Source organism: Monodelphis domestica, chromosome 2 (assembly GCF_027887165.1).
Source record: "Monodelphis domestica isolate mMonDom1 chromosome 2, mMonDom1.pri, whole genome shotgun sequence".
Lineage (NCBI taxonomy): Eukaryota > Metazoa > Chordata > Mammalia > Didelphimorphia > Didelphidae > Monodelphis > Monodelphis domestica.
This window is the reverse complement of record NC_077228.1, coordinates 132,911,200-132,936,078: the sequence shown is the minus strand read 5'-3', so window position 1 is coordinate 132,936,078 and position 24,879 is coordinate 132,911,200. Positions and strand designations below refer to the sequence as shown.

The following is a 24,879-nucleotide window of genomic DNA, read 5'->3' as shown; positions in this document are numbered from 1 at the left end:
TTCATTGTTATTCAGTATATTCAGATTGCTTCAAAATATGATCAAACTCTAAACCTGACATTTAAAAAGAAATGAAAAGCAAGAAATTAAAGTTTTTAAAAAGATAGTCATAAATAAGGAAATAAAATTGTTCCTTATATGAACATTCGTTTTCTTGCTCTTCTCAAGAGCAGCCTGATTTTATAACATTAGTCCTTCTTCCAATAACAACTTTTGTAGCTCTCTTTACCTATCCATTTTCCCTTTAAAAGTAGAGAAGAAGAATAAGTTCAAACAGGATGTCATATCAACAATCCATGCCCATCTCAGTTATCCATGACACTCTCTTTTCTCTTCTGACATTACCTGGAGATTTCCTGAGGCTTAAGAATCTGATTCTTCCTCAATGGGTTCAATTCCCACCTCTAAAAAAGAGTTTGCTATTAAACAGCTTCATAGATTCATTTGCCCTTCCCCATTCCTTGCTTCTGTATTCCTCGTTTTGACCCTCCAACCCCTTGCTATAGGTTAGGATTCCTCTCTGCTTCTTCAGATTCTTTCCCACTTTGTGTTCCCTTTGAAGCACTTCTATTCATTGGAAAATGTTTCACTCTTTCTGATAATCTAGAGAAATGGGAGGCATTTTCTAGGCCTTTCACGCTCTGTGCTAGTGCAAAGACCCTCCACTTTGTGTAGTTCTATCGTACTGGCAGAACACAAACATACCACATTTGCCCTTCCTATTTGCTGAAACTAAACTCTGGTGTTCCAGTGGATAAAACAGAGGAGGCTAACAACCTGACAATTGTGCTGAGGCAGTCTGTAGTGCTAGGGGCTCCTCAGTGAGGGTTTATTTTCAGGGAGCTTACGCTCCTCTTTATTTTTTCAGGTCTTTCCATGCCTTTCCACCTAAAGTTACTTGCTTGGAAGGTTAATCCAACAATTAACAAGTTTCTATCAAAACTTTAATACCTAGTACATATCTCCAACCCCCTGCCACCTCAAAAAATATTTTCTATAAAAATAGATTTAAGTAGAAATGTACAGTCTTCATTTCTTTCCCAGGTATCATGAAATCACAGATTTAGAACTGGTAGAGATCTTTCAGTCTAACCCACTCATTATCCTAGGAGGAATTGAGATGCAGAAAGATTCTATGACTAGTGCAAAGTTACTGGTAGTAGGCAACAGAGGTAGTAAATCCAGGTCTTTTGACTCAAGATCCAGCACTCTTTCCACTGGACTATATTGCCACTATCATGGGGAAAAAAAATTCTTTCCTTTAAGCTACATTATAAATAAAATAGGATTTAAGGGCTATGTACCCTATGTTCAATGAGAAAACAACTTAAGTTATTGATCAGCTATGGAAAAACAACCCATTTACACATTGAGGACATTCTCTTTTCCCTGAAAGAAAAGAAAACAAATGCTGATAGAATGGCTGGATAAACTACGAGTGAATTTTTCCTACAGTTTTCATGAAAAACTTAATTTGATCACAAAGTAAAGATTGCTGAAATGTAAGAAGATGATTTTTATATATGACTGAAGTTCTGAAATTCTTCATGCAATTATGTTAATATTTTCCCTAAAGTATTTAGGGGCTCATGTATTTTTCAATGTTTTTTTGACTATAAAGAATACTAAGTATCAAATTCAGTTCTCCTATTCTTGCTGACTTTACTCAAATGAAAATAAAATTGATGATTCACCTGAAATATCTTTGAATGAATCCATAAAAAGGCGACAATAAGTCAATATTTTCCATTAAAATAATTACATCTTTATAGGGATCTATTAAGAATGTGAAAATAATGAAATGATGAGTTGTGGTATAAACTTTACTAAAGTAGATGCTAGATAATTCAACAAAAGTTCTAGGAAATCATTTAAGGAAGTATTATCATTATTATGATCTGAAAACTCATTAGTCCCCTATTTTTTTGCAAAGTTGTCAAGGCCCAAAAACATATTAGCTTGAGTAGACAGATAAGAATGGCTCTAATCTTGATACTGTGGCAAACAACCAGATAATAAATTCCTTTTTAAATTTTCTATAAAACCTTTAAAATATTGATTTCAAACAAATATTCACAGACACATTTTATATTCCAAATTTCTTGTTGTTGTTTTTCTAAATATAGTTCACATATTATTTACATGTCTCTCTAGATACATTCATTCCCACCCACCTGCACTTTGGTCTAGACCTACAATTTCATAAATATAGGGAGCTCCCCCTGAGGAACTTCTATCAGTAAACTAAGCAACTTCTCTATAACTTCAGTCCTTGATAGTAGCCTAAGGCACTATCTCTAAGGTCATTCATTCAGTACAGCTGTACTGCCTAGCATAACAAGAGAGAAAAAGCAGAAAGGCAAAAAAGTTGTTCTTTGTTTTTTGTTTTTTAATTCAGATGAACAATTCAGAAATAAACTAGTCTTGGAAAGATATTTTAATATATTTTTCTGTAATTGCCATATTTAGCCATAGCAAAACTGAAGATGACAGGAAAATCAAAGTATATAGACATATGGAAATTAAGTAAGTTGCTATGAGTACATAATACATGTATTCATCTCATATGGGCAACCATTAGGCATACATATTCTCACATGTTTAAGATGACCTGAAATGCTAGGAAAAATGAGCATAAACTCTCAGAGGGAAGATTTCTGCTTTCATGTACCAAAATCTCAATTTCCTCAATTTATTTTCCTTCTAATTAACCCTCTCCAAGAATGAAGTGATGAGTATAAGAGAAGAGAAAGTTTGGATCAAAATCAAGCATGTTTCCAAATAGAAAATAACCAATAGTTACAGTGATGTGTTGGAGTCAGTTGAAAAGCCAACTAAATCAACGATAGAATTATTGTTTTCTTGTTGGTCTAGACTTAAGAAAGTAATGGAGACATTACTAATGAAGATTAAACTTTAAAACATATCCTCTGTACAGTATTAGCATTGTATGCTGTGAAAATCAGAGCAGTCTTACAAAAATAGTGTGTGTGTATGTGTATCCCATTTAAAATTACCAGATCATATACTTCTTACCACTTATCAATATTCTAGCATGCACTGTATTTAAATAAAGTAAACATTAGTGTCCTGAAAAAAAGTATATTATTACAAGTGAGTCTTCTACTTTTATAGGTATTCCTAACTTCCACGTCTGACTTCTATCAAATCAGCTAATTATTTTGAGACTTAAGTCTCTAAAGGCTAATGTTAATTTGTATAGTTTACTTAATACATACCTGAAAAATATGTAATATAGCTACAACCCCAAACGAAAGGCACAAATGCTTTCTTCAAACAAATGTTTCAAATATGAAGTAAGAAAGAACTAGTATAATTTAAATATGTATCTAACTTTTGTAAACACTTGTTTAGAAGCTTACATGGGCTCCTAAAAAGACTATTGTAAAAATAAAAAAGTAAGCCACTAAAAACAGTGAGAGGGGGAGGGAACAATCTATAATTTGTACAACTAATGCTGAATAGTTTACCGTAAGCAAAAAGTTGCCACCTCAAATATTCCAGCACTCTGGAAATGATGCCTGAAACAAGAAGTTTGTAGCATTTTAAGAACTTGGATTTGATTCTTCAAGTTGGATATGTTTTAGCTTTTGGATTAATTTCACCTGTTCCTTTGGCTGCAAGTGAAAGAAGTTTCCTATGCTTTAAAGCTGGAGGGGCTGGGGAAGAGAGGGAAGACAAGCTTAACACAACATTAGCTCAAGAAAGACCATCTGGTTAAATGCTTGCAGTTAGACTGACAACAGGGCAGCTTCATTTGCAGTGACGTAGTGGAAATTTGGAAGAAGCTGTCATATAGCCTCAATTATTTATGAAAGTCTTGAAGAGAGTTTAGGAAATAGCTAATTTGACTAATTAGTTTATTTAACCACTTATGAAAAATTAAATCCCCAGCCTCTATTCAAGCCCCCAAATGAGATGTTCCAAAGCACTTCCATAAAAACATGTATTCCTAAGTTTAGTACCAGAAAAAAAAATGAAACTCCTAATTGTGTTTTAATACATCTTAAACCTTTTAATCCTAAGGTCATAGACAGCTTCCAGACACCCAGTCTATTATCTTCCTTCAGATCTCTGCCAAATAAAGGTCACTTACTGCTATGGTAATAAACAGGACCCTGAAAAAGTGACAGTTCTCTCTCCAGGCCATAAGTTTTCATTTGAAGCTATTTTGCCTTAACTAGAATTGTAAAATGGGTAAATTTTACAGTTAGCAGCATGTCTGTCACCTTGTCTCTCTTCTCCAGGAGGAAGCAGTAGTATCACATTACGGGCTTCACTAATGTTGAGCAGACCTTAAGCATGTCCACTGTTTCTACAGATTTGTAATACCTCAAACATCACAAAGACTCAATAATTAGTGACTCAAAGGCAAGAGCCCTGTGGGAGGGGAAGAGTGCAAATCAAACTAAGAAAATTCTATTCCCACATATTGGCAGGCAATCAATGGGATGTGAAGGAATTTTTAAAATGTCTTTCTTGAAGCCCAAAACAGAGATCAATCACCATAAAGCACTTAAAAGCTGTTTGACTTTGGTGGTGGTGTGTTGTTTTTTAATACTACATTAAGAATTATCTAGGCTTTTCCCACAAACGCCAAGCATCAAATACCAGGCACTTACTCCCTGCTGTTTTGTGAAGTTTTAGAAATAACAAATGAAATTTCGCTAGAGCAACTCCCCTGATGGGCTATGCCCTGCTGCCCAAAGAGCAGCAAATAAATCTTCAAGTCTATCACTTCTTTTAAACTCTACTACATAGCTTGGGGAAAATGTAGGTGTTTGTAGGTAACCCAAGTAAGGCCATCCCTATTAATTTGGCAGGCATCTCCTTAAGAAGGTATTAAGTTAAAGATAACTTAAAAAAATTTTTTTAATTGTTAAGTTTAACTCTTTCTTTGAGCTCATAAACAAATGTAATAAACTTTTTTTGTATCTCCTGCTCAAATTACATACATCCCATTCAAATTCTCATTCACTAGGTAAACTTTATGTTTCTTATTTATGTAGGATTCCTGTTGGCTCACAAAATTGAACAAATTATATTTTCCCCACTTAATTAGATAGATTTTTTTCATTCAACAAGTATTCCTGTGTCCCTACTGTATGCCCAGTTAGTGAGTAGGCTTCTGGAATCTAAATATTTAAGTCATAATAATACTTTGGCTAAAATGACAATAAAAATAAATTAACATTTAGAAAACAAAAGAGCTCTTGTTTCTTCCTCTTGCCTTTCCTTAACCTCCACAGCATATATAAGTTGTCCCTCCACCCCCTTCCAAAGAGTTTATATGTTAAGAATCTGACTTTGCCTTGGAAGCCTTGACTTATTATTTCCTGCTCTGGGGCAGAAATTAAACATTTCTGAGACCAGCATTTTCACATGGTCCTTATGTCAACCCCCTTCTGAGCTGGATCTCCCTCCAAATGACTTCAGTGAAATTGTCACACTACCTTCAATCTCCACAGCTAGTAGCAGTTGAGAGAGCTAAAATAAAAGTCAACATAACTAAAAGGAAAATTGCAATTGCTGTTTGTATAAATAAGATTTCTCTGTCCCATACATAACATTTTGAAAAACTTCTCAGTTTTTTGTATTAGATTATGATACAAATGATGGGATGAATACATTTGTTAAAAAAGACTAATTGTTATGCTGTCCGGTAGCAAATTTGCCACAGAGATATATTCATAGTGATTCTAAATTAAAAGTTTAAAGTATATATATAATTCATTACATTTTATATTATTATAATATAATCAATTGCATATAATTATATTCTATTTATAATAAATATCAGCAGCTCAATATTACACCTCTGTAGTGAGTGTAATGTGGTTCATTTTTTAGACCAAGGATCAGATATGTAAATCACAAAAAAACTCCCTGCCTTGTTTTCCCATGGTTTAACAAATAGTTAAAAAAAAAAGGTTTTAATTGAGCAAGCAGGATTTGGGGCCATTCAAATATTCTAATACTTAAACCTGAACTAAAAAATAAACAGGAGGAAAAGAAAGTCATTATGTAAACTTTTTAAAGTAGAAATAGCTCAGTAGACTTAAGAACAAGGAAAGTGGTAAAATCCACTGCCTACAAGCAAAACACTGTCATAACTTTAAAGCTTATTTACATAGCTTAGTGGCTTTCCATTACCATCCATCAAAGAGAATTGAAGTTTTCATAATTATGAGCTCCATAATCTAAAACAATGTTACTTTGTTCAAAAATGGGATACATTTTATGCTATTTCTTTCAATGATATTTCACATACTGTACTTATAGAGATTTTTTGTAATTGTAAAAATGAGTCTTGAAGTTGGTCAGTATCCTTGAATATTGCTAAAAGGGTTGTCAGACTGGTATGTAATAGGTTAATAAATTTTTAAAAAAACGCTTTAGTGTTTTTTCATTGACCTCTATCAGTACTGTCTTCCCCCCAGCCCCCCACTCCAAACTCTTACATACTACTAGCCCAACAGGGGAAAAATCCCATGAATTAATACAGACTGTAAATTTTTCTGACACCTGAACTAAGTATAGATTTTTAAAGCTTACATATAAATACTTGTTTTCATTTTTAAAATAAATACAAAATGATATACAAATTGACTTTCTTCTAATTCAAGGAACAACTAAGTGGTGCTTTAGAAATAGTATTGTCAAAATTACAACACTGGTAACATTTAATCATTTAAAAGAACTCACATACAATCAGTGTATTTGGCCTGATGGAATGTACTTAATGGAATTAAGCTTACTGTGTGAGCAGCTCCCAACTCTTAGTGCATCTGCACCAAGATACCATTTTTACACACTGGAAAACATAAATAATTCACTACATCTTTGACAAATACGGACTCCCAAATTTACTATCCCTTCCCTAATTTTCTACTTTTATTTCTTTCCTGAGTGGTCAAGAGAACATTTAACAAGGGGAACAAAGCCTGAAATGGTTTTAGACTGCTTTTTATCTATTACTCTAAGAACGGGTAAGGTCCCTTATACTATTCCCAGCTCCATGCACACGGAACTTTCTGACCAGCCAAAAAACTCTGCTTACATTATCTCCCAGTGTAAGACTGTAATTCAAATAAACTCAAGATGATTTAAATGCATTCGTTCAGAGTTTACATTGGTAAATGCGTGGGCTCTGGGAGTTTGAAATGCAGAATTCCCATGGCCAGCACATAGAACAAAGCTGGATGTTCAATTCCAAGTAAGAAATGCACATGTTTCAAAACAAGAATAAATGTACTTACTACCTTTCAGCTAATGAAGAAACTTCACCGGGGGATCTCTCCAGGCTGCCTTCTCCAGGCTGTCTGATTTGCAAATGACTGCAGGAACAACCCCAGTAGCAGCAAGAGCAGCAGCCACACAACAGAAAAGCAAAGTTGGCCAGAGCTGCCTTTACAATGCCGGGAGACAAGGCTGAATGACAAGCACATGCAGATTGCCTTGAATTAGGCATGTTAAGGGGCTGGAACTTCCAGTGTTTGCTCTCCTATAGGACAGGAGAGTTTTTCTCCTACTTAACCCCTAGGGGCAAGGTCTTAATAATGGTAACAGCTGGCATACTGAGGGGCTTGATCCTAGCACAAGGTCAGCAAGTCAGGATATGAAGGTGACATGTAATTTCTAGCCTCTTCCTGCTTCTCCAGGGAAGCTGCACAAAATGCTGTTTTTAGTTATAACCGCCTTTGATCTTTTTTATTTAAAGTTGCTTAGCTGAGTAAAGCCATGTTAGATGAGTTTATTCTTTGCTTGCTAAGACTAACTTTAAGTGTTGCAGGCTAGGTTTTCTGGGCACTTAAGACAATACATTTACATCACACAAATCAGTTGCTTATTTCCATACTTCAGGGATGCTTCTGTTACAAATAACTATTATATTCATCATTTCAGGGTAGAGCATTTTCAAAACAGAATCTACTATTTTTAAAGGGATAGGACGTCATTGTCTTTAAGAAAGAAATTCTTAGATGAACAAGTTAAAATTGTTTTTTTTTCCTAAAAAATAATAGTAAGTTAATCTTTCATTAATTACTTTGTAAATTTAGGATCCTTTAATTCCAGAATTACTAAAAACCCTACAACCACAACATTAAAATAAATTCTCAAGTAATCTCAAAACTACTGCTCAGAGCTCAGAGGCGAAATCAATAGCAGTGGGCAATAGTTCAGATGCTCATAAAACATTGAGAAATGGAATCAGCTTAATAAAAATTACTGGGAAAATTAAATGATTGCATTCAAAAAGAAGAATTTCATTCAAAAAGAACCTCATATCATATAAATCCTACCCTAATCACATCTAAATATTTTCCAAATTATTTTGGAAATGCTGGAAGAAAAAGGAATAATAAACTTATTTGTCTCAACTATGGAAGAGGAGGAGCATTCTAATCAGTAGATGACATCACTGGAGACAAAAATCAATTGTTTTGCTTATATAAAAGGATTTTTACACAACAAAAAAGTCTTTAAAGTGAACATAAAAAGGTTGAGAACAATATTTGAAGCAAACATACTATACACTGGATGGCTATTAAGAGATGATGGCTGCATACATATAAAATGCTCAATAATACACATTCTCCAATAAAGTAGTAATCAAAGGAAATATAGGCAATCTAAGGAAGAGATACCAACAGCTAGGAAGTGGATAAAGGGATGTTCAAAATCAGGGAAATAAAAATCAAGAAAACCTTAATATGTCACTTTAATTAGAGTTATAATATATGTAATAATGTATATTATTGTAATATGTAATCGAATATATGTAATAATGTAAATTACATTAAAATAGCAAAAATGTCAAAAAATCTTAAGGTTGGCAAGACTTTTATGAAACAGTGACTTTAATACATTATTACTATGAATATGAATGCAGGCAAACATTTGAGGAACATATTTGTAAATAAGAATTATAAAATGTATCATATCTTTTGACCAAGCTATTCTACTCATAAGACTATCATAAAAAACTCATAAAAGAAGGAAAAGACTTTTTTTATATGCAAAAGTATTCATAGATACTCTATAGCTTTCCAAAAAGCTCAAAACAACCTATCTGTTTAACAACTGGAAGATGACTGAATAAATTATAACACATTAACATAATTAATATCATGATGCCAAAAAAGAGAAAAATATTAAATATAAGAAAATTATTTTTAAAAACTACATAAGCTGAGACAGTTGCAAGCAACTATATACATTTTGATTACAACCAAATTTTTTTAAAGGAGCAAAAGTAAGAGAATAGAGACAAAGTCTGAAAAATTTAGAAGAGGCCTGGAAGGTAAAAGAAAAAAAGCATTTTATATGACTGTTTCTTGTTTTTGTTAATTTGTGTGGTTTAGTTTTGTTAAAAGGTAGGGGGCTTTGGTAAGATTTTTTTAAACCTTGTTTAATGTGCTTATTTGAGCATTTTTGTTGAAATTTGTTTTTAATTTATATTAAATGTTATATATAGTTCAGTTGAACTTGAAACTAATGAGCAGCTTCTATTGCCCAAAGTAAAATACATAAAGTGCTTTGCAAGTCTAAAAAAATCTATATACACTTTAGTTATCCTGGTGACATTATGAAAATAATTTTGGCAAGCAGTTTTTTTAAACCATCTACAGAAAACAAACAAGGTATAAGTAGATATTTACCAAAATAAAAAAAAATCACTCTAATTTTAGGTTTCAAAGTCTTTAAAATATTGTAAACACATGAAATTCCAAAGACAAAAGGTTCAATGTCTATCTCCAACAGTTTATATAGTCCTGAGCAAGTTACACCTTCAAACTTCACCTCTTTTTTCCCCTATGAAAAATAAAAGGACTAGACTAGATGATCTTCAAATTATCTTTGAGTTCTAAAACTTATCATTATTTGATGATTTCTCAAGTCTTCGCCAACACTGAGGTACTGGGATCCTCAAATTAAAATGAGGCTATTTATTAATCCTATTAAAAGGATTAATTAAATTAATTTATTTATTTCATTAATTAATTAAAAAACCACCCCTATTTCTGCGGTGCTCTGGTTTATAATAAGGTTATTATAACTTCCATTCTTATATACATGTCTTTGCAAGATAATAACACTACATACAAAGATATGAAACTTGTGGATCTCAAGTCATTAGAGAAAAAAAATTTAATCACTTAAAATAAATTCCAGAAACAAAAATCTAAAATCTGCACTGTATATCATTATATTGCTAACTTAAATACTGTTTCAAATGAAAAAAAATTATGGCAGAATCTTGGACACATATAAAAAAACATACAGTTTTAAATTACACTTCTGGTTTTCTGTTATACTGTACACTGCTATCTATAAATAACAAACCAGTCTGTTTCCAATCATCCTATTCATTTTTTTAACCCTTACCTTCTATCCTAGAATTGATGCTAAGCATGGGTTCCAAGGCAAAAAAGCAATAAATGCTAGGCAATTGGGGTTAAGTGACTTGCCCAGGGTCACACAGCTAAGAATTTCTGAGGCCAGTTTTGAAACCAGGGCTTCCAATCTCAAGATTGGAATCTCTATCCATTGAGTCATCTAGTTGCCCCGATTCTATTCATTTTTTGACATTTCTTATCTTTTAAAACTTAAAAACTAAATATCTTACTTTTTATTCATAGAATTCTATGGTCATACCTACTCTCTATCCTTCTTCCAGGGTTATATGGAAATAATTGTCATCTTTTTTCAGGTCCCATTATCTACATGCCTTTTTCTATTGTGCCATGGCAATGAAACAATCAGAATTATCAATGGAGGAGAAGGACCCACATTTGGATCTTGACTTTGCCATTAACTTGCCTTGTGGCTTTAAACAAAGTATGTGCCTGTTCTGGAACTGCTCCCTCATCTGTAAAATGGAGGGACTGAATTATATATATATATATATATATATATATATATATATATATATATATATATATATATATATATATAAATATATATATATATATATAACTCCTAAGATCCCTTCCAAGAACAACATTGTATGATTATATGATCATTAAAGAGGTTGGAGAGAGGGTGAAGCTAGAGCCTACTCTGTTGATTAACTCTAACATTAATTCTACATAGTGTAGGACATCCTTTTATATGGCCAATATAGTGTAAGGCCTATCCTAAGAAGAAAATTGCACATAAAAGCAAATCTCATTATTTAATAATTATTTCTTATACAAACATTTTTTGTTTGTATAAGCACTTTACAACTTTTCTTAGGCTTATCAGTGCTACCAGCATCACTACTCTTGTACGTTGGGGCCATCATTACAAATAAATAACATTAATGAAACAAAGAGAAGCACTGCTCTGATATGGACATGACTTGTTATAAGTGAGAACTCCAATAATGACTGACACTAGAACTAACTTTTAGTATGGAACAACATAATGACTCACACCAACATTTCTCAGAGCTAGAATGAATACAATTGGACTAACTGTTGCAAAACTTTATGCATTTGGGGAAATGGGATAGATTTGGCATGTAATTAAAAAATTTTATTTTACATCTTTTTCTAGCTTTAGCTGCTTCTGATTGCCAGTCACTTATACCCAAATTCACATGTGTTGAGTTCATGAAAAATGAAATCTTACTATAAATCTTGTTTGCATGTTGGCTCCTCCTTTGACTATGAGCTCCTTGAGAGCAAAAAATAATTTTTTTTCCTTTCTTTACATCCTTAGCACTTAGCACAGTTCCTGGCACAAAATAGGTATTTAATAAATGTTTTTGGACTTACAAAGTATTTTAACATAACATAATCTATGTAACATAACAAATATTCACTTATAAAGTATCATACTGAATTACCAAAAGTGAAGGAAGGTCTACATCAACAGTCCTTTTACAACTAGGGTCAATTTAAAATGACTTTCTATATTGTTATTAATATAACAAATTTAAGAAAATATCTGGTTATCTTGATTTTTATTATTTTCAAAAATAAAATGTATTGTCAATATCAATTTGTTAATGACTGTGCTAATGCACCTACATTATTAACTAAGTGGAGTTTTTGCTTATTTGTAAGTTAGGACTACAAGTTTCAGGGGGGGGAAATCAATAAAATGCTTCTGAAGAAAAGTATTTTTTCCAGTCTTCTTTTTTAAAAATATACATTGGGAGTTTAAGATCAATATCAGTATATCAAACACTTGAAATTCTGAATAAGGTATTTTTACAACCTTTAACTGTATTTTAAACATAATTAAATAATGAGCTTTGAATGTGACACTTTTCAGTGATTAAATACTTATCACTAAATAACAAGTAGGTCTTTAGTCAGGCTCAAAATAAATAACCTGATATGTTCAACTTTTTTCAAACAACAATTCTGAATTTAGTTTTCATGAATGGAATGTCAACATTAATAGAAGAAAATAAATCCAGATTTCACTGGCCACATCTGGATTATTTCTGAAAAGCACATGTGCAAAATTCTGATGAAGATCCTAAAGAAAAAAAAGACACCAAGCTAATGAGGAAAAAATAAAAACTTTTCAGAAAGCATTATCCCTACAAAATCATGTATATTTCTTTCACCTGACAATTTAAAAGCTACACATTTGTGAGGAACTCTAGTTATGACACTTCTTCCTAGCCATTCAAAGTCATTATGCACATTAGCACATTGTGAAATCTAAGAACTAAACAGACCATACAAGCTGGGACATTAAGTTTGGGAAGGCAATTCAAAAGGGAGTCAGAAAAACTCCAGAATCTGGCCAAATGTAATTGTGCTCCAAGTTCATTTTCAAGTGGAAGGAAAAGATGTCATGATTGGGGGGGAGGAGTTAGGGAGTTTAAACTATGCAAGTGGGAGGTCAGCCAGTAAAATGGAAAACAGAACAAAAGTTCTAGTGCTTGGAAATATAAGAAACACACAAAACAGATAAAAGGCGTGAGAATCCATTATGTTGACATCACCTTACCATAAGACTAGGCCAAATACATACTATTTCTTGAAAGGCTATTAAAGTTAAAGGAAATTTCTGTTCTCTCTCATTCCAATCTTAACTTGAAACATTTATGTTCCATCAGTAAGTCCCATATCTGCCCCTATCACCTATCTGGGCCATGCTGCATATATTGCTGATTTTAAATTTGATCTGGATGCCAAGAAAAATGTGTGCATAATTACTTTAAATCATGATAGTCAATCGTTTGCTTATTGGGAGGAGGGAGAAGAGAGATTAGAAGGAAGAAGGAAGTAGGGAGAAAGGCTAAGAGCATGTGAGAAAAGAGAAAAATAAAACTAGGGAAGATAACTTGGAATTCTGTGAATTCTTCACAAAGCATTTCATGTACTATATATAGTATGATTTGGGGGTTAGTGCCCTTTTTAGACTTAAACAATGCTAGCAACTTAAAAACATGTTTATTTGTTTTAAACTAGATAATTAAAGGTCACCTGGTCCAACCATTTTATAGTTTCAGAAATTAGGTTTACATAAGTGAGATGATTTGCCCATAGTTAAAAGAGCAGTGATACAGGGAGCAAGAATTTGCCCCCAGTCCTCAGACTTCTTTTTCTAATACACCATACTGGTGGTTATCCATTTAGACATAATAACCTTTAATTTTCTCAGTTTCCTCAACTTCAGTGGCCTTGCTATCTATTTCACTTTAGGATTTTCCTACAATCTACCAATATATTCAGATTTCCTCTGTTTTATTAGGCCTCTTTTCTGACCATAACTTCCTTTCTTTTTTGCTCCACCTCATATTAGCCTACTGAACCTGGTCTTTATACTGTTTTCATGGTGATATCCAGTTCTGTTTTCTTATAGACAAACATCCTATTCTTTTGGCTTCACTTGTCTGCCTTCCCTTTATGTACCATGAAATCAGAAATTTCAGTGATGCCCTTGCTAGTCCTCTGATCCTTTACTTGCTTAAAGCTCTAAGCTAGAGAAAGTTAAACTGTTTCACTGATTGGGTTCACTACAATGCTATCTAATCTCAAATGTAACTTGATTGCTCAATAATCATTTTACTCATCTCTCCTTAACTCCTTATCTAATTCCCCCCAAACAGCTGTATGATTAATGGGTTTACCCAGGGGTGTACTGGTAAATGTTTAACAACTGGCTTTTTTATTTTTTAGGGGGGGGGGGGCTACTTATAACATACTTTAATGTTTAATCTGCATTATTAATATTTTCTCTATTACTTGCTTAAGTCTAGACAACCAACAACAATAAGGCCCTGATGTGTTGCTCGGGATGAATTTTTAACAATCAATTCTCTTATCCAATGGGAACTGACTCTAACATATCCCTGATTGTTTTTAGGTGATGGTAACAGTCTTGATCTGACTGTATTTCATTGGTTGGAGAAAGGCAGTTATCAGGTAAGTGATGTGGAAAATAGAACACCTAATAATCAACCCATCCCAACAAAGGCCTTCCTGAATGGCTGAATAGAAGCTCGGGTCGAAGCCCAAAGGCTGGTCAATCCCACATCATATGAGCTGCTTGGGTGGCTGAAGAATACCATACTATGGTGTGATGACATCGTGCTGTCTCTCTGGATTTTTGTCACAGAAATGTGCCTGTATGAGATGGCTGACTGTCAGTTCCAGGAATGGAACATAGACTAAAAACAACTTAAAGATCACCAAACTATCAATCAGGGGAGATTTCGGATTGAGTCACACCTAACTCAATGTAACTTCTACTCTGAATTACATTGGTCAAGTTGATTTCCAAGTTTTACTTTCCTCCTATGAAAATGGGAGGAATAATAGTTATGATACATAATGCAAACTGAAGTAAAACAGTTTGTACAACTTAAAGCACTGGATAAATGTGTGTAATTAATATTGTTAATAATAATTAACATATTAATATGTGTTAAAGCTTACCTTGAGCCTATAGTATGACATAACAGGATAAAAAAATTAGCATACTTCTGAGCTTCTTTAATGGAAGCATAATGCCCTGAAGAGGGAAACTGATTATTCCATTGTGCTTTCACCTGGTTCTAAGATATTAAAAACACTGAGTTCTATCTTGAAAAATACATTTAGGAAGGACAGAGTTCACATCCAAAGAAAACATACCAGAATGATAATGAGACTCGAAAACTATGTGAAACAAGGATTATTTGGAGGAACTGGGAATGGTTAGGTAATCAAATAGAAGACTTAGTGGACATGACTGTCGTCTTAAAGTATTTAAAGAGGGGGAAGCTAGGTGGCTCAGTGGATTGAGAGCCAGGCTCAGAGACAGGAGGTCCTGGTTTCAAATCTGGTCTCAAACACTTCCTAGCTGTGTGACCCTGGGCAAGTCGCTTAACCCTCATTGCCTAGCCCTTATCACTCTTCTGCCTTGAAATCAATACATAGAATTAATTCTAAGACAGAAGGTAAGAAGGGTTGTTTTTTTTAAGTATTTAAAGGGCTGTCATAAGGAAGACTCAGTCCTAGAGAGCAAAACTCAGAACGTCAGGTTAGGTTGCAGGGATGTAGATTTCAGTTCAATTTAAGGACAAACTCCCTAATGATTACTGCTGAACAAAAATAGAAAGAGCTTCCTTGAGAGATAAAGAATTTGCCAAAGGTAATGACCATTTATAGAGGATGTATAATCAATTCCTGTTTAAGCATTAGTTGAGCTGGCTAATTCTGAGATTCCTCCCAACCCTGAGGTTCTATGATCTGATTATAGTTCTGTAAATCATGTCCCAATAATCTATGTTTTTACTGAAGCTAGTTGCCAGGTTTTACCTAAACTTTGTATATCACTACTTCCTATGCACTGAATATCATATACAATAGGCATTTTGAAAATTAAGCATAAATTAAATTAAGGCCTCAGTGACACCTCTGAAAGGAGTTATAATAAGAATTTTGTCAAAAAGACAAGCTCAGTTGAATGAAGATGAGGTAGCACCATTTGTCTTGTTTCATACAGTTCTGCCCAAGGAGAGACCCATCCCCAAAAGACAACTTGTGTCCCTTGAAATCCTAATATGAAAGTGGGGAATACTAGGTATATGTTACACAGCAATGGGGAAAGGTGGGCCTAGGATAGGAGGTACTAAATGAAAGTGACTGGGCTCTGAAAACATCAGCCATGGGCTAGAGAGAGGAGGGAACAGCTCTGCTACATGGCACAGGTCCATAATACAAGGATGGTTTGAGGGAACATGGATGGTGAAAAACTTTTCTAGATGTTGATATTCTGGAAAAAAAAAAAGCTTTAGTATTCTAGTCTAGTTACAACTCTAGCCCTGACCTTGTGAAATCACAAATGAATAGATGTTTGTTATTAAAAATAACTACAGAATTGACATTCATTCAATTTAATACATGCTTATTTGGAACTTTCGCTAAAGTAACTTTCTATACATTACTAAATAGATTATTTGCATCCTGTTTTTGCTAGATAATGCCATAATGAATATCTTCTGTTTTGGAAGACTGCTTTCAATGTGAGGGAAATAGATGAGTATGATAAAATATAATTAACTAAGATCAACTAATTAGGAATTTATGAGAAATGGAAAACTGGACTGAAAATTGCTTCTATGTCATGTAAGAAGGAAAAGAATTTGCTAAACAAATTAAGAATATAAGTAGGATTTCAGAGAATTTCTTACCTTAAAAAAATAAACTTCCCCAGAATTTTCAGTTATTTTAATAGTAATGCATTTAAATCATCACTACCACTACTACCACCACCACCAAAAAGATTTCCATTTCTATAGCATGTTAAAGTTGGAAGTAACTTCTTCACAACAAATATGGTGAGGGAAGGAGGGCCAGCAATAATACAGTACTATCATTCCCAATTCACATATGAAGAAACTGGAGGCACAGAGAACTGAAACACTTGCCCAGAATCACAAATGTAGTAAGTGACAGAGACAAGATTTTTCAGATACTGGATAGAACAAGATGAATTCTGAGGTTCCTTCAAATTCTGAAATCCTTTAATACCATGAAAATCACAATATTTTGTTCCTTAATTTCTTATCTTTAATAATAGTATGCTTTGATGGGTGAGATCAATTGATATAATTTAAGTAGAATACTCTAAAAACCTTAAAATACCATATAATGTTAATTATTATTATAAGAAAAAGTATATTCCTAAAAAATTATATTTAAAATGCTATACATAAAACCCAATTTTCTACTAACTTAAAAAAATTAAAGATGCTTTCCCCTCAGAGTCACTAAATATCACTCTAACTACCTATGATAGTGGTAAGAGTAGCTGCATTTAGAGAGCAAAGAAAAAGGTTCAAAATTCCATAAGGTAAATTTTACTGTATGAATGTGTTCCCCAACTTTCCATTTATTGAATTCATATGTATCAAAGATATCTACAATATTCTTTGCCATTCCCCATTCCAGTAGAGGTCACTCAAGCAACCAATATACAGACTTCTCTGATGCTAAACAAACTAAACAAACTAAAAATATCTAACATAAATTTTTTTTCTTGGCATTAATAGAAAGAATCTAAAGTTAGAAATTAACATGATAGGGAAATCTATATAACAAAATCTAAAAAATAATGGAGTATATGTTTGTAGGTAATATAATACCTGGTCTTTCTGCTCAATTAGAAATAAAGATTTTTTTCAATAGTAAAAACATTTTCTGTAATAAGACAACATCTTGGGAAATAAGGTAGGAATCTTCAGCAACATAGTCAATTAAAGCTTAGCTTTGGCTGCTAGGTGGTACGGTAGATACAGTGCTTAACCTGGAGGTGGGAAGACTTGAGTTCAAATTCTGCCTTAGAAACTTACTAGTGGTATGACCTTGGCAAATTACTTAGCCCTGTTTGCCTTGGTCTCCTCAGCTATATTAATAAGCTGGAGAAGGAAACGGCAAACTACTCCAGTATTTTTGTCAGGAAAACCCCCCAAAAGTAATGAAGAGTCAAACCAAACTGAAAACAACTAAACAATAACAGCAAACCTTTATCTTGGTTTGGAGAACTAGAAGTTCTGTGTATGTTATTTTTCAGTTGAGAAAGACTTTACTATTGAAGAATGTAATTTACTTAACCAAAACTCCTAATATTGTGCTCAGAGTTTTATGCTAAAGAAGGAATATTTAATAAGACATTGGGGTTACCAAAAACCAAACTATCCCCTAAAGATAATTCTCAAAAGAAATATAAGACAGAATTTTTATTGTGAAGCAAAAAACAAAACAAAACAAAACAAAACAATTCTATAGCTTATAGTTTCGGGGGGGGGAGGGGGTATTTTGAAAGACTACCTAGAAATACTCTTAAGTAAAGACAAAAACATTGATATAGACCCACCAATGTAAGCATATAACAGAAATGCAGAAAATTAAGGGGAAAAAGAACCTACCTGGAATAGATGTATAAAAAGTAATCTAATCTAAAAATGGCTAAAACTCAGGGCATTTAAATTCTTCTAACATTTATTCTTTCCCACAGTAGCACAAACAGAATCAGAGCAATTCCTTCATCTACCCTTTCCCAAAGTATAAGAGATTCATTGTATTTTCTGGGAGTAGGAGAAACGGGAGAGGCTGAACACCTCACATTTTATAGTCTAGAATCAAAACAAATTGTCATATTTGAAATAACTCAAAAAACTAGAGCCTAGGAAAGGCTATCAAACATTTTCTTGTGATGTGCCATGATTTAGAAGTTAAGCTTAAAATACCCATAGGCTCTGGAGCCCTTCCAAAGCCTCTTTTCAGTTTGCAGTACAAGATTTCAAAATAAGATATTATACCTTCACTGTAAAATTTCCTGGCACTGGGTGTACCCCTGAACTGAAAGCTTCTCTGCTTTGACTCCAATGTCTATTAGAATCCTCTTTTAAACTTCCCAGAAAATTTTATTTGAAATTACAGTAATTTAATGAATATTCAGAGATTATAGCTAATTAAAATGCCCGATAAACAAGCTACTTCTGTGTTTACCTCTGGACACATATTTACTAGCTTTTCTCATGCAATTACATAAAGATAACTTTACCCTAAAGTGAAACTTTAGACAGTAATAATCTAAGCACCCACACATAAATGTCCCCCTGTCATCTTTACCAAATCCTTAGATTAAGTCAAATAACATCACTTTTCTTATACATATGGAATAAAGTCCTAAGGAGAGTCAAAAAAGTACTAATTCAGTTTTATTTGTTTATCTATTTCGTAATGTACGGTAATATTATTTTTGGCAAGATGAGAGATTTACACTAGCCAAACTTTTAAAAGTTTGAGATAAAAGACATTAAAGTTAAGTATTTCATATATAGTAGGAGTGATCTTACGATATGTTGAAAACACATTCATTAGCCTGCTCTGCTTAAAGTTCAAACAGTTCCAAAATTATGGAACTCATGTTATGTCTGGTTTCCGAAATTTGTTTAGACAAAGTAAAATTTTCTCTGAGGCTGCTCAAAGAAAACAAGGAATAAGGCAATAATAACAATGGAAGAAAGCAATGGAGTCTTTATAGCAGACCATAAAGATTAAAGAAATAATTGTTAGACTCATTCAAGTATCTAAAAATCTTTTAAAAAATCCTACTGTTGCAGTGTTATTATTTTTATATCATTACAAAGTATTCTTCTTAAACATATACATTTGATATGTGCCTGGGAGAAAAGAGGGAGGGAAGGAGGGAGGGAGGGAGGGAGGGAGGGAGGAAGGAAAGAAGGAAGGAAGGGAGGGAGGGAGGGAGGGAGGGAGGGAGGGAGGGAGGGAGGGAGGAAGGAAGGAAGGAAGGAAGGAAGGAAGGAAGGAAGGAAGGAAGGAAGGAAGGAAGGAAGGAAGGAAGGAAGGAAGGAAGGAAGGAAGGAAGGAAGGAAGGAAGGAAGGAAAAGGAAGGAAAAGGAAGGAAGGAAGGAAAAGGAAGGAAGGAAGGAAGGAAGGAAGGAAGGAAGGAAGGAAGGAAGGAAGGAAGGAAGGAAGGAAAAGGAAGGAAGGAAGGAAGGAAGGAAGGAAGGAAGGAAGGAAGGAAGGAAGGAAGGAAGGAAGGAAGGAAGGAAGGAAGGAAGGAAGGAAGGAAGGAAGGAAGGAAGGAAGGAAGGAAGGAAGGAAGGAAGGAAGGAAAATGAAGGAAGGAAGGAAGGAAGGAAGGAAGGAAGGAAGGAAGGAAGGAAGGAAGGAAGGAAGGAAGGAAGGAAGGAAGGAAGGGAGGGAGGGAAGAAGGGAGGGAGAGAGGGAAGTAAGGAGAGAGGGAGAGAGGGAGAGATAAAGGGAGGGAGGGAGGAAGGAAGGAAGGAGATAAATGTTGAGTATACTCAGAGGATTTTCAGAGCAACAAAACAGGTACAAAATTTTACTGAAAAGAAAATACTATCTGAAACATGTAATGGAACAAAGAAAAAAGGTATTGCTATTCGAATGGCTTCTTTATCAAAAGAGGACAAAAATATGCTGAAAGATTACCATAAAAATGGCCTTTATTTTAAAAGGAGAGGGGAAAATGATCACATCTATCAGTATATTGCTTACAACATCCAGCATTTAGAAAATATTCTTTCAAAGAACCTCAAAGAAATTCCTTCTTTAGAAAGTAATGACGCAAGTCGTCTACAAGATCTGAAACAAAGAACCAGTTATAATCATTTTGTGAAAGAGCAATAAAAAAGTTAATTATGTAACATCAAATCCATGAGAAGTACAGAAGAACACTGGACTTCTGATTCTCTATTTGTTTTATTTTTAAAATTATAAGTGACTATACATTTGAAGTATAGAAGGAGAAAGAAAAATAAGCAAATTCCTTGTTTCATTCAGTTAAGCCATCTGCTTTATTCAGTCATTCAACAAGATTTTTTTTCATCTCTCTTCTTCCCTTATTGGTTTCAGATGCCCTTGGTGAATTATGAAAAATTCCTATCCATGCACTACATTTAACATCTTCAAGTCAGATCCACTTACAAGTTACATTTCTGACACTAGGCCTTAACCATGCCTATAAGACATTATGCACTTTCCCTTCTTATCCCTAGGGATATTAGGCAAATACAGCATTCATTTTTCTGAAAGCTAAATTGCTATCTTAGTAATACATATCCACACCCTACTTGCTTTGGAAAAAGTAAAACCCAGTATCCAGGGATTAAGTTCAGAGTCCCTGGATGAAAGTAAACACAACTGTCACTAAGATTTAAAAATGATCTCCAATCTGGAATTGGGTGGGGATGTGTCCTTTACTCAGATAGTTAAGATAGCTCTATTTTCTTTCACCACCAACACCTTTCTTGTTGTCTGACTGGACAGTAATAGCACTGAATGCACCTGAATGTGCAGGTGTTTTAATAACAGTAATCCTAGAATCAGTTCCTAGAATATCTATCTAAACTATCACTCTCCCTCTTCCCCAAAAAACTGTCCCAAATAGAAGCCATTGCTCCTATCATATCTACATACTTCTTTTCATCTTGGAGAAAGAAAGGAATTGAATCCTCAATCATTGTCATGATCACAACTTGTGGAAGAGAGATTGGAAAAGCATGCAACAAGGCAGGAAACAGCTGAGTGAAGACCTGTCAGTCAAATGAATGTATTCTGATATGGAATGTTACCAGGATAGGCAGTTGGAAGCCATACCAACTGGAGGTGGACCCTGGTTACCTTGAAAGAGGGAAGAAGAGAAGAGACAAAATGAAGGGTTATGTCTTTTAACTTTGAAGACAGAAAAGAGGTGGTCTGATAACTTTGAAGGCAGAAGAAAGAAGGACAAAAGTCCAGATATCTCTCTGACTTGCTCTGTTGATGATAGTGAACTTCCAGACCTATCAGCCATTTCTCTCAATTGAACTATATTCCAACATCCTCCAATCTAAGACTCACTGTAGTATTAGGGAAATCCCCAACCCTCTTACCTCCATTCTTTATCCTTTTCTGTCTTCCCCAAATAAACCCCTCACTTAAGATAAAGAAGAGAAAGAGTATTTCATCTGAAACATCATAAACTCACCCTGAGTTGATTTAGAGAAACCAGAAGAAGAAGAAGGAAGGGGGGAGGGGAGGGAAAGGGAGGTATAGAGGGAGGAAAGACTGAAGAAAGAAGATAACTGCCTGATCTGTTATTTATCAATTACCAATCAATATAGTCCCTTATTATTTATTACAAACTCCTCATAGTAGTATAAAACTAAGGGCAAAGATATTTAAGACATCTTTTGGGAGGATATAGTTGAACTAGTCATAATAAATTTTAATAAACTCTTTTTATACAATTTCTATAGACAAGTCACTAAGTTGCATCTTTTTTGAGAAGGCAAGCACAACAAGATGGTAACATTTGGAAAATGGATGAAATTGTTCAAAGCCAGAGTGCTCAAGATGCTTTCCCTCTTAAGGGAAACATGCCTAAATTGGTCTAAAGAAAAACTGCAACTCAAATTCATTATTAACATGCGCACAATATCTCAAGAAAAATGCTCTTCTGATCCCAACTTCAAAGCACAGAGGTAATATACATTTAGTTTAATCAATTTTGGATAGCAACTTAATTTGTATATAGTAATCTGGTACTGCTGGCTTCTACTATATGAAAGTTCAATTGTGCTCTATACTTTTCACCCTAAAAGAAGTTTTAATAAAAAAGTTCCTTTTTTAAAAACTTAAATCCTAGTGCCTTTGATCTAAGTTAACTTCAAATAGAGGAACAGGGAATTTTATAACAACCCCATAGTGACTTTAATGATTTCCACCAGATCACCTGGCATCACTGTAAGCCCACACCCACTAGATTAGGGAAAATATATAACAATATTAGATATACAAAGGAGATCAAAGTGTTTTCTTTAAAATCTGAGCTTACAAAAAAAAAAAGGAAGAAAACTTTAAAACAAGAAATTTTACTCTAAGACCAGTAAACCATTTAGGTTCAGAATGTAATATATGAAATGGAAGTGGAAGACTTTAAATTTTCAGTTCCTACAAAAGTTGCTATTTTATAAGTAAACAACTGAAGGTAAATTATAGGTTTTTAATTTAAAAAATTATAAAAATGATGTATTCCCCTTAATTACATTAGATCTCAATTCATTGATATTCCTTTACTTAGGAGAAAGCCTTCTTCTAGATCACTATAATTATGTCAAAGATGGGGTGGTGTTCTTTCTATTTTTCTTTCACCTTTCTACTTGCTATATCCATCCTATCTCTCTCTCATACCCATGCTTACACTAAAATTGTATTTTGTAGAAAACAAGTCTACATTTTATATAGTACTTAGTGAGCTGTCAGGATTTAGTAAAGGTTTAATAACAATAACCATGATTCCATAGGAATCTAATTTAATAAGGATGAAGAAATACTATAAATTAGAATAAATACCCTCTAACCATTTAGGTCAGTAGGCCCTATTGAATAACACATGTTAATGTGAGCATTACCTTAAAATCTTTATGCACAAGGCCTACCCTGAAAAGTACCACGCTGATAATTAAAGCTATAGTGAATGCGTTCTGTTGTTTTAGAAAGTTTTAGTTAAGAAAGATATGAAACATGGCAAAAATCTTATTGCTAAGAAAAGAACTAAATATAGCTGTTACAATTAAAAGGATATTAAACTGTAGATAATTTTAATATCCCAGTGAACTGATGTAACTTATTTTTTAAATTAGACACCAAGCTGAGCCCTATAGAGAATGCACCACTGGGCAAAGAGCCAAATTTTCAGCTTTGAACAACATGGGTCTAATGCTTGTCCTGCCAAATCCAACATTTTTACATGATGTGAGAGTTCAGTGCAAGTTAATCGTCATCATTATCCAAGAAAGATAAGGCTGTGTTCATTAATTTGTCTGACTAGTTAATACTTCCAAGAAGAATTTGGCCTGGTTTTTAAAATTTTTCTCTTGACCATTTTATGCTTAAGGTTTTGAAGGCCATAACGCTGTTCTGGCTAGCTCCAAGAAAAAAGGGAGAAAAAATCACACACCTCTTCTAATATCAAAAGAAATTCTTTTAATTTATGATTGGTCCTGGTTTTTATGATCTAACTAAGCTATAAACCATATTCTGAAGGTTTTTGTAAAAATTCCAGTAGATTTTTTTGTAGCATTCTTATTAGTAGAATCAAACTACACATTACAGGCATTAAATAAATTTAAGAATATACACGTATGTTCCATCTGCCTTCCTGTGAATGCCAAATAGAGCACCAGACTGCATTTTTAAAATCACCACTATTCTCTATTGCCAGTACTAAAAGCACTTCCCTTTTGTGCTCATATTTTTCTCACTTGTATATAACATTCTACAATAGTTAACCAGAACCTTCAAAGAGAAGTCACAGAGATGATCTAAAGTTCAAGCCAAGTCCATGAACATACTTCTTTGCTGATTGAGAAGACCCCCAGTTGAAGGGGTTTATGAATCAGCAGAAAGCTTATAAAGGCCCAATATTTCAGCCAGTAGAAAAGGTAATAGGAACTTAATCCAACAGGATAGGGGGCAGAAGTATTGAAAAGGAAAAAAAACCTCCAGCAGATGAATGGAGAAATGGTAGTGAATATTAAAGTGATACATAATAAAACAGGGTTGGGTGGGTGTCAAGGGTGAGGAGAAAGAAAATAGACAAGAGAAAACAAAAGCAAACTGAGGAGTTTGTGATGGGTAACCAAGGAGAAAAAAGGTTAATGTGATACCATACTGAAGTCAAACTCAGACAGAAACCAATCATCATACATACAGACTGCTTTTTGGTTTGGGTTTGGGTTTTTTTTTTTTTTTTTGGCTACTGTGAAGTCACAAACAAAATTTGTCCTTTATTAACTACTTACTTAATGTCTATTTTGATTGAAATGACATTTTCAGGTTTTGCTGTTAGGTCTTATATTAAAGATATAGTGGTTTGGACAAT

The 24,879-nt window shown here is 33.7% G+C and overlaps 1 protein-coding gene across 14 annotated transcripts in view; it reads right to left on the bottom strand.

The window, feature by feature from the left end:
• The window catches only part of DISP1 (dispatched RND transporter family member 1), a 303,781-nt gene that overhangs the window by 80,805 nt on the left and 198,097 nt on the right, over window positions 1–24,879 (bottom strand). The window contains exon 1 of one of the 14 annotated variants that reach the window (XM_056815981.1): window positions 7,281–8,002. The exons of 10 other annotated variants lie outside the window; for them this stretch is intronic. The gene's annotated coding sequence lies outside the window, so the exon portion shown is untranslated. Of the gene's footprint in view, window positions 1–7,280; window positions 8,003–24,879 lie in introns of those variants that run through there. 3 more of the 14 variants (XM_056815980.1, XM_007481449.3, XM_001367571.4) reach the window with 3 other exon arrangements.